Source organism: Musca domestica, unplaced genomic scaffold (genome assembly GCF_030504385.1).
Source record: "Musca domestica strain aabys unplaced genomic scaffold, Musca_domestica.polishedcontigs.V.1.1 24, whole genome shotgun sequence".
In the NCBI taxonomy this organism is placed as follows: Eukaryota; Metazoa; Arthropoda; class Insecta; order Diptera; family Muscidae; genus Musca; species Musca domestica.
Window position 1 is genome coordinate 2,283,958 of NW_026712272.1, and position 9,405 is coordinate 2,293,362.

Here is a 9,405-nt window from a genome sequence, read left to right on the forward strand (position 1 = left end):
ACATCATTTTAGAAAGATGACGTCAGAGACAAAAATATTCTTCATCAAATTTTACTTTAAGTCACCAAAGGAAAGGAAACTCTATTTCCAACTCTATATCGAAAAATTCGATTGAAAAAAAAAATTAATCGCCTTTACACGTATCTTCTTTTTAGTTCTACTTTCATAATCTGCTGGATTTTTCCATTTATCATTTAAAAAAATATTAATTTTCTCGCACAGTGTTATGATGGATTAAAAAAAAAACAAGTAAAAAAAATTAAGTTCGGCCGGACGAACTTTTAATACCCTCCACCTTAGGGTAAATGAAACATTTTTATATAAAAGTATCTGTAAGCAAGACCTTTTGCATAATGCAGTTAAGCTTATCATAAAAACCAAAAAGTGAGTGAGACCGTTATATGCGACCATACCAAAACGGGAACCTCTAGAGACAATTTTATACTTCAAGGATTGTCATCTATCAAATCTTCTAAAATACCAAATTTGAAACAATTTCATGGGTAAATGTGACTAGGATTATCAAAATACCGAGTATCGGTGGGTATCGGTTTATGTGCGCTATAGGAAAACGTGGACTTAAATGTTCAATGTTTCGCCACCGGAGCTAGAACCCGTTATGACCCACAAATACCATTTTTTTAAACAAATCCGTGAAAAAATGTGGCAAAAATTATCAAAATACCGAATATCGGGAGGTACCGATATATGGGGCTATACAAAAACGTGAACCTATGCATAAAATGTTTCGCCACTGGAGCAAGAACCCATCGTGGCCAACAAATTCCAATTTTTAGACAAATCCGTGAAAAAATGTGGCAAAGATCATCAAAATACCGAAAATCTGGAGGTACCGTTATATGGGGGCTATACTAAAACGTGAACCTATACATACAATATTCTTAAAAAAATTCAATTTGTACAGAGCTGAAGGTCCTTAAAAACTATATCTAAAAATACACATTCGTGATTTCTGCAGAGTGTCAACGATTTTTTAGAGTCCTTGAAGGAATCTTAGAGGAATCCAAGTTCCTGGTTCCTATAGTCCTTTAAAAATTTGTTTCAGAGAGTCCTTAAAAATGTATCAAAAAAAAAAAACAACATTCGTGGTTCTGATGGTACACGTTAACTGTACTAATGGTCCTTAAAGTCCTTATGTCCTTAAAGTCCTTAAAAAAGTAATCTTTCAAAATAAATAAATATTAAATATATTTCCTTAAGGTCCTTGAAAAAATATTCTTTGAAAAATCAATTTTCACCACTCTGAAAGTCCTTAAAAATATTCATAAATAAATAGGGCATACGTGGCTCAACATTTTTTCGAACAGTCCTTTAAAATAAATGTATTGGTATATAATCCATATTGACTGCTCTGATAGTCCTTGAATGGCCCTTGAAAAAATATTCTTTAAAAAATCCACTTCAAATGCTCTGAAAACATTTAAAAAAAAAACTTGTTTATAGCCCTGAGAGTCATTGAAAAAGTATTGTTAAAAAACTAATGTTTCTGTATCTGAGAGTGCCAAAAAATCTATGTCTTTCAAGTCCTTGAAATAATATTTTTTAAAAATGTCTCTTTTTACAGCTCAGAATGTCCTTGCACATTTGAGGTTATTACAGTCTTTCCACAATTTTCCTCACAGAGTGCTTGAAAAGATTCTTTGAGGAATCCACGTTCATGGTTCCTTTAATTTTTTTTTCTCAGAGAGTCCTTAAAAAGAAATCTATCAAAAATCCACGATGATTGTACTGAAATCCACGTTGATTGCTCTGAAAAATTTCTTTAATATTTCTTTTCAAGGGCTATCGAATACATATACTTATCTTTTTCAGGAAAAAATTTTTCAACGACAGATCAAGAACTATTAATAATATTTTTCAAGAATATGTTTCGAACATGGATCTTTTTTTAGAATATTTCTTTATGAACTATCAAAGCCAAAATCTGGAACTTTAAGAAACACAATGTGGATCATTGCTATATATATTTTTAAGGCTATATATTTTTTTAAGTAGAGCCCAGAATGTCCTTAAAAGTTCACATTTAAGGTTCCTACAGGTTTTCCACAATTTTTTTCATAGAGTCCTTGAAGAGAATCTTTAAGGAATCTACGTTCTTGCTCCTAAAGACCTTCAAAAATTTGTTCAGAAAGCCCTAAAGGTAAACCTATCTAGTTTTCGAAAATATATTCATAGATGATCCATGTTAAATGTTTTTATAGCCCTGGATAAAATAAAATACAAAATAAAAATATTCTTTAAAAAAATTCACATTCCATGCTCTAGAAATATTCTTAAAATCGGCTTTATTGCTTTGAAAGTCCTTGTAAAAATATTTTTAAAATGTCAAAGTTTCAGTCTCTGATAGTCCGTAATAATCTATGTTCTTAAAGTCCTTGAGAAAATATTTTTTGGCTCTAAAACTATTCTTAAATATAGCTCTTATGTAGCTCTGAGAGACCTTGAAAAATGTTCTAAAAATCTAAGTTTCTGTGTCTGATAGAGCCAAAAAAATCTATGTCCTTAAAGTTCTTGAAAATTTCAGACTTTACACCTCAGATAGTCCTTAAAAATTCACATTCGAGGTTCCCACAGTCTCTCAACAATTTTTTCTTAAAGATTCCTTGAAAAAATAATTTAGGAATCCAAATTCATGGTTCCTATAGTCCTTCAAAATTTTTTTTTAGAGAGTCTTTAAAAATAAATCTTTTAAAAAATCCTAGTTGGTTGGTCTGATGATCCTCAATGTCCTTGAAAATATATTCGTTGACTGTTCTGATAGTCCTTGACAAAAATTTCAAATGGTCCTTGGAAAGAATATTCTCTAAAAAAATCCACCTTTCAGGTTCTGAAAATATTCTTAAAAAATAGTTCTCTTATTGCTCCGAGAGTCCTTGCAAAAATATTCTTAAAATCTCAAAGTTTCTGTCACTGAAAGCCTCTAAAAATTATGTCCTTAAAGTCCTTGTATAAATATTATTAAAAAAAAACTCCATTTTCACAACATTGAAAAAGGTTTACTTTAAAAAGTCCACTTCCCAGGCTCTGAAAATATTCTTAAAAATCGTTTTTTTTTAGCTCTGAGAGTCCTTGAAAAAATATTTTTAAAATATCAATGTTTCTGCCGCTGAAAGCCCTAAGATCTATGTCCTTAAGGTCCTTGAAAAAATATCCTTATCCTTAAAAATATTCATAAAAAAGGGCATACGTGGCTCAACATTTTTTCGAACAGTCCTTTAAAATATATGTATAAAAAAGTTAGTGGTTCTGACGGTCCTCAAAGTTCTTAAAAATGTATTGGTATATTATCCATATTGACTGATCTGATAGTGCTTGAAAGAATTTACTAATGGTCCTTGAAAAAATATTCTTTAAAAAATCCAATGAAAACATTTTAAAAAAGTCTTTTTGTAGCCCTGAGAGTCATTGAAAAATTATTGCTAAAAATCAATGTTTCTGTTTCTGAGAGTGCCAAAAAATCTATGTCCCTCAAGTCCTTGAAATAATGTTTTTAAAAAACAGTCTTTTCACAATTTTCCTCAAAGAGTCCTTGAAAAGATTCTTTGAGAAATCCACGTTCATGGTTCCTTTAATTTTTTTTTTTTCAGGGAGTCCTTGAAAAGAAGTCTATCAAAAATCCACGTTGATTGCTCTGAAAAATGTCTTTAATATTTCTGTTCAAGGACTATCGAATACATATACTTATCTTTTTCAGGAAATGTTTTTTTAATGACAGATCAAGAATTTTTAAAAATATTTTTCAAGAATATGTTTCAAACATGGATATTTTTTTAGAATATTTTTGAACTATGAACTATCAAAGCCAAAATCTGTAACTTTAGCAATCACAAATGTGGATCATTGCTATATATATTTTTAAAGACTCTCTGAAAAAAATTAAGGATTAAAGGACCCAAGAGCGCGGATTTCTTAAAGATTATTTTCAAGGACTCTCTGAATGAATTGGTTGAAAAACTTTAGGAACCACCAATGTCCAATTTTTAAGAGTGCGTGGATTTTGTAAAAAACATCGTTAAGGACCAACAGTTAAATAAATGTGGATTTTTAAATACAATTTTTAAAATGTATTTTATTTAGCTAAATAGCAAAACATGCTAACTGCCAATATCCATTGAAAACTATTGCTCTACTTTTTTCCTCTTTAGTATAACTGAAGTGCAAATGTAAGTGGCACTTACCGGAAAATGGGTAAGTAGCATGTTGCTACTGCAATGGTAAGAGGCCTCTAATTACAGCGGCTATGTTCGATTGAAGCTTTGGAGGTTTAGGTCAAAAAATGGTATGGGGGCACTGATAACATAACAGGCGTAGCTGGCTGTGGGGACTTACAAAAAAACTGGATAAATGTCTGTGACAAAAAACCAGTGGCAGAAATCACCGGAAAAAATTATTGTAATTTGAACGAAAAACTTTATCGTGACTCCCCATGTTCCATACGTTAGCACGCTTCCCTCCCATTGCACAAAGTGCTTAGAATAGATAAAGATTTACTTTTTCGTAAAGCAAATAGTTGACATATAAAAGTCTATTGGAAGTGGTAATTACTTCAGTGGTCTAAAAGTCAGCGAACATAGAACTAACAATGAAAATTAAGTTTATTGTATTATTATCCTTCTTGGTCCTTCTCCAAGGAGTCAGGAGTTCTAATGTTTTCTCGAGGACCTTCAATGAATTACACGACGATCCTGGACCACAAACTGCCAGCCGGGTATGGGTACCCACGAAATGGATAGATCAGAGATTGGATCATTTCGATGATGATGAAACAAGGACATGGCAAATGGTAAGGATCTTCCAGCGATAATGAAAAATCTCAAAATTATCCTTAAAAAATTAAAAATCGTAAAATTATCCTTAAAGCGCTACTTGGCCAATGATGAATTCTATGAGAAGGGTGGTCCCATGTTTATTTATGTTGGCGGTGAATGGGCAATATCACCTGGAGCTATTACCAGCGGCCATCATTACGATATGGCCAAGGAGCACAAAGGGTATTTGTTTTACACCGAACACCGTTATTATGGACAAAGTAAACCTGTGAGGTAGGTGAAGGTTGTGGGTGATGGCTGAATATTTTAATAAAGGTTTGTTTTGTGTTTAGCGACTTGTCCCCCGAAAACATGAAGTACTTGCATGTTCGCCAAGCCTTGGCCGATTTGGCCCATTTCATACGCATCATGAAGGCCACCATACCTGGTATGTCGGAGTCGAAGGTATTTTTGAGTGGAGGTTCATATTCTGCCACAATGGTAACATGGTTTAAGAAACTGTATCCCGAGTTGGCTAATGGAGCTTGGGCCTCCAGTGCCCCACTGCTGGCCAAGAGAGATTTTGTGGGTAAGTTTTTTGAAATAGATTCAAGTTTCATTTTAAAAATTGATGTCGATTTGCATGCCCTAGAATGGATATTCGAACCGAACTTTTATTTAAAAATGTTTTTTTTTTTTTTTTTTTTGCAGAATACAAAGAGGTCACGGGAGAATCGATACGTCTCATGGGCGGTGAAAACTGTTATGAGCGCATCCAAAAGGGCATCATGGAACTGGAATCGATGCTGTCGAATAATCGTTCCACCGAAATGAAGGGACTTTTCAATATCTGCGATAATTTCGATGAAACCAATGAAATGGATGTGTGGACATTGTTTTCACAAATATCGGATATTTTCGCCGGCATCGTACAGAATCATAAGTAAGCCATGGAATTTTACGACTAAAATAATTTTACTCTCACAAAAATCATAATTTTCCAGCAATAACACCATCCAGAAAACTTGCAATAAAATAATGGAGGGCGATGATGACTTGGGTGGACTTACGAACTTCCTCAAACCCTATTTCAAGAGTAAAAATTGTACAGAGATTACCTACAAGGATATGGTGGAGAGCTACAATTATACCTCTTTCGACAAGGGAATGTGTGAGTAGGATATATGCTTCATTTTCCTAATAAATTACTAAATTTTCCTCTTTCAGATCGCCAATGGTTTTATCAAACCTGCAACGAGTATGGTTGGTATCAAACATCCGGTTCGAAGAATCAACCATTCGGTACCCTCTTCCCCGTGAAGCTGTACTCACAATTGTGCTACGATGAATTTGGTGAAAAGTTCACCGAAGAATATATAGAAAATCAAATAAAGGGCACCAATGAATTCTTTGGAGCCCTAAACCCCGATGTGGAAAATGTCTATATGACCCATGGCCAATTGGATCCATGGAGAGCGATGGGTGTACAGGAGGAAGGACGGGCGACAATTATACCATGTAAGTAAATGGTAAAAGGTAGGAAGACAGAATGTGAACTAGCAGTTTTAATTTCATTTTCAGTGAGGGCCCATTGCAAGGACTTTGGTTCGATAAGTGACAAGGATACACCGGAATTGAAGGCTTCGAAGGAGAGATTGGCTGAATTGGTGAGGGAATGGTTAAAGTAAATGGAATGGCATTCAAATGGATAGGAAAATAAACAAATAAATGAAAATATAAAATATATTTAATTAGAAAAAGAACAATCTCCATATAAAAAAGGGTTTTTCCAAGACCAAAGGAATCCCTATCTAGAAGACCAACAAGTATAGGCAGAAGGCTTGAAGATCAGAATGTTTTTTTTACAAAAATATACAAGATCATAATTAAAACAAAGCCTTTTCCAGAGAACATTGGGGAGATCTCTTCATGTCTTATCTATAGAAAATTAAAGACCTTCTCTAAAGAGACCCCGAATTTTTATACCCTATTATGGCTTCGTACATTTATAACATGGAGACAGAAGCGAGATAGACACAGTAAATTTTGAGGATCTTCATGGGACCACTTTCTGAGTCGATTTATGCATGTCAGTCCGTCTGCCCATTTTTTTTTTTTTTTTTTTTTTTTTTTTTGAACAAAATGCAGGTCGCATTTATTATCCGATTGAAATGAAATTTTTCAGACAATATTTGCTTGGTTGAACGACGAACCCTATTGAAATTGGTGAGAATCGGTTCAAACTTAGATATATCTCCTATACATATCTTCAACTGATTTCGGGTTATTTGTGCACCAAATGGCCAATATCAGTCCAAATGACCTGAATTTTGGAACATCCGACCGAATTCAGTCTGGCAACAAGTACATCAAATTTCGTGAAAATCGGTTCAGATACAGCTATAGCTCCCATATATATGTTTCATCCGATTTGGTATTTAAGTCCCTCACATTCGTAATATGCACTTCACAAGAATGATATTTGGTACCAGATAACTTATGGAGCTCAAAAATTCCTCTGTCAAATATTATCGAGATCGGATCAGATTTGAATTTAGCTTCCACATATATATTTTTATCCGTTACCAGGTTTATTGTACACCAAATGGCTAATATCCAATGAAATGGGCTGAATTTTGGCAATTCTCTAAATTCATCCTAGAAATAAGTACTTCGAATCTGGTGAAAATCGCTTCAGATATAGCTATAGCTCCCATATGTATGTTTTACCCGATTTGGTGTAAAAGTCTTTCACATGCGAAATATGGATATAGCTCCCATGTATATATTTATCCGATTTCAGGTTATTTGTGCACCAAATGGAGTTTCAAGATTCTTAGGACCTCTCAAAAGAGGAAGACTCAGATTTTTCCTCCATAGAAGACCCTATGATTTTTTTCCACAGAAGACCCTAGAGTCTTTTCCATAAAAGACCCTGAGATCCTCAGCATAGAAATCACTGAGGTCTTCACCAGAGAAGTCCTTGAGGCATTCTCATAGAAGAAGGCGTTGGTATATTCTCGATTAGAAGAGCATGAGGTCTTCTTCGACATAAAAGACCTTAAGATCCTCTCTCCCCATAGAAGACCTTTATGTCTACTCTACCATAGAAGACATTAAAGATTTTGGGTTTTTCTCTCCATAGAAGACCTTGAGGTCTTCTTCGCCATAAAAGACCATGAAGTTTTCTTCGCCATAGAAGACCATGAGGTCTTCTCCGCCAAAGAAGCCCACTAGGCCTTCATAGCCATAGAAGACCTTGGGGTCTTCTTAGCCAAAGAAGACCATGAGGTCTTCTTCGACATAAAAGACCTTAAGATCCTCTCTCCCCACAGAAGACCTTGAGGTCTTCTACGCCATAGAAGACAATGAAGTCTTCTTCGCCATGGAAGACCTTAAAGACTTTGGGGTCTTCTTTCCATAGAAGGCCTTGAGGTCTTCTTCGCCATAGAAGACCTTGAGGTCTTCTTCGCCATAGAAGACCTTGAGGTCTTCTTCGCCACAGAGGACCTTAAGTTCCTCTTGGCCATAAAAGACCATGAGGTCTTCTCCGCCATAGAAGACCATTTGGTCTTCTTAGCCATAGAAGACCTTGAGGTCTTCTTCGCCATAGATAACCTTGACGTCTTTTCTCCATAGAAGAAGACTTTGAAGTTTTCTCCATAGAAGAAGATCTTTAAAATTTCTACATAGAATTCCGTAAAGTCGTCCCCATAAACCACCGTAGTTTTTCTCCATACAAAAAGACTTTGAGCTTTTCTGCTCCATAGAAGGCCATGATGCTTTATTCTTCATAAAATACCTTGAGGTTTTCTTTAAATAGAAAATCTTGAGGTCTTTTCTCCATAGAAGACTTTAAGGTCATTGATGTCTCCTCCATAGAAGACTTTGAAGTCTTCTTCGCCATAGGATACCATGAAGACCTTATGAGGTCTTCTCTCTCCATAGAAGACCTTGAGGTCCTCAAAATAGAAGGTTCTGAGGTTTTCAAAATACAAGACCTTGAGGTCTTTTCCGAAGAAGTAATCTTTGAGGTCAACTCCGAAGAAAACGTTGAGATCTTCTCCGAAGAAGACTTTGAAGACTTCTACGAAATAGACTTTGAGGTGTTTTCAGAAGAAAACCTTCTAGGTCTACTTCATAGAAGAAAGGTCCTCAAAAAAGACCTTTAGGGTCTTCTCCATAGAATACCTTGAGCTTTTCTCCATAGAAGACCTTCGGCCTTCTCTAAAGACTGGCGTCTTCTCCACAGAAACCTTAGAGCTCTTCTTTAAGGAAGACGAACGACTTCTGCTACCTTTTCGTAAGCATTCATTTCCAATAATTCGGCCACATCTAACCGCTACGTTCCACTTATAATTCACACACCGCTGTCTATGTTCCTGAGAGTTGTCGTTTCTCTTTTTGTAGGCCAACTATTTGGTTTGGCAATGTCGAACCTTGTGTAAAATTCACGCCCATAAATTTCTTTAGATTCGTTGACTTCATTGAGAGTATTAAATGATAAGAAAGAATTTGTGACAATTTATTGGACACATACAGTGTCTTATCTGGTTTCCGGAGCGTACGGAACAGCATGAAGGGAAAACATTGCAGAAACTAAGCTGCCTTTACATAAATTACCTTTCTAATGGAG

At 35.0% G+C, this 9,405-nt stretch overlaps 1 protein-coding gene across 2 annotated transcripts in view; it reads right to left on the minus strand.

Moving 5' to 3' along the window:
* LOC101900631 (chromatin-remodeling ATPase INO80) overlaps positions 1-9,405 on the minus strand; it is a 145,968-nt gene that overhangs the window by 83,162 nt on the left and 53,401 nt on the right. The gene's annotated exons all lie outside the window — the stretch shown is intronic.